The following is a 2,098-nucleotide window of genomic DNA, read 5'->3' on the forward strand; positions in this document are numbered from 1 at the left end:
AAATATATATATATAAATGCACAGTATCACTTTTAATGTGTTTTCATTTGGAAAATATTCTGTTTTTTTACCAGAATGAGGAAAAAAGGAAGAAGTTCCCTGTGGCCTGTGAAGATTTATTTCCTCCATCCTGTTTTTCAGTCTGGATTTGCCATCTCGGGAACTGTAGCAGGGTGGAAACCTAAATTGTAGGAAGTCTCCCTCACTCTATTGTCTGAATAAGAGTTATGATTTATCACGCACGGAGGAAGTGAGTTGTTCCAGCAGCTGACCAACTTCCCTCACAGAGAAGAGCTAAAGGATGTGGCAAAGCTGGTGGAGCGTTTATGGAAGTGGGTTGGAAGGAGTGACACCGTTTTCCTCTTCTAATTAATATTGGGTCACCCAGCTTCTGATTTACCAAAGATTATTGTGAAGATAATACAGCTCAGAATGTGGGTCAGTGAGTGAGGGGACTTCAACACAAAGACTATCTGTTCTAAAGCATCAGAACACCTCAAGCCACTTGACCCGATTCACATTTCATCACACTAATGTATATATATTATTTTAACAAAAGCAACAAATGTAGCCATTTCAGCTCCTTAACATTGAAGCTATGTGTTTTCACGTGCACTCCTCTGCTCTTATTGATTCTGCTGAGAAATTGCATGTTATATACCTACAGCTCAGGGAACAAAGGACTACCTGCAGTGTGTGTGCTTGCACGTGTGTGTTTTGACAGAACACTATTGATTTACAACCCAAACAAAGGAGGAATGAAAATCATATCCAATGCAGCACAATAAAACCAAAAATGAAACAAATCCACATCTTATCACACACAAACATGCACATTTCTCGTGGAATTTATAAATCTTTGTTCGGATGCATAAGCCATTAATAACTACCAGATATAATCTGAGTCCATGATTTGTTGAAACATATGCATGCAGCAGTGGTTTGGTGGGCTATCTTGCCGTTTCTCTAATCACCATAATAGTATGAGCACTCCTCCCCGGGCTCTGTCTCCATGGTCACCGCTCACACATGACAAACACACAATGAGGAGGCTAACACATGCATCTGCACATGCTCCAGTGCCTGCCACTCTTGCACACTTCCGCACATTCTTGTCCTCTGAATGAGCACAAATTGCTGATCTTATTTACTATCTTATGAATAATGTATGCTGTGGTAATTGCATTAAAGTCTGCACTTCACTCAGTGCTGTCTTTACAGTGAAACAAGTTATGAAACTAAAAGCCATTGAATTTCTCAAATTTAAGATCCTTACAATTGAGGACTTTTCAGTATATTTGACATAAAAAAAGGTTCACTTCGGGCAAGTTTTACAACTTGCGTTTATTAATTATGTGATAACAACATGCTTATTATGGTAATCTTAACTTCATCTGACAGAATTATACAGATTAAAGACACACTATAACCTTTAATTTTGTTTTATTAATAAGGAGTTGAGTTTATGTGCCGGGCAGCTGTTCAGTCAGTGATCATGTCTGGCTCATCTCACCGTCTCCTCCATCTCCCTCTCCTCAGGCTCCTCCCTCCCTCTGAACCATATCAGTCTCCTCTTATTCCACCTCCTCCTCCTGTCTGTCTCTTCAGGTGCTGCTTTCATCTCCTGCTCTAGTATTGACTCCACAGGACTATATGTGGATACACGATGTGCTCTGTGAGCTTAAGGTTATAAGACAAATAGCAATGATTCGCCATACTCACAATTTCAAAAATGCAAAAAAAAAAAAAAATACAAAAACAACTGCTTTTCTTGAATCAGTTCCACATCCAGGTATATTACAATAAACAAAAATTACCAAAGTTGATAAATGAAAAAAACTTTCACTCAACTTTGTTCTTGTAAATCCTTCTCCGCATCTGATTGGCTCATTTTTGGGGCAGGTATGAATCAGAAGAAATTTGACAAATCTGACATGAGAAAACAAAATACAAGGGCAGTATGTACATGGTTTAAACTAATGAAGCTAGACGTCAAAACTCGTCGTCAATTCAAGGCCGAACGGGGAAGCCAAATTTAGATAACATGATTATTTTGGGTCAGGCAGCCTCTTCTTGCATTTCCATGTCTGTCTACATA

Source organism: Nematolebias whitei, chromosome 1 (genome assembly GCF_014905685.2).
Source record: "Nematolebias whitei isolate Nwh7 chromosome 1, NemWhi1, whole genome shotgun sequence".
Taxonomy (NCBI): Eukaryota; Metazoa; Chordata; class Actinopteri; order Cyprinodontiformes; family Rivulidae; genus Nematolebias; species Nematolebias whitei.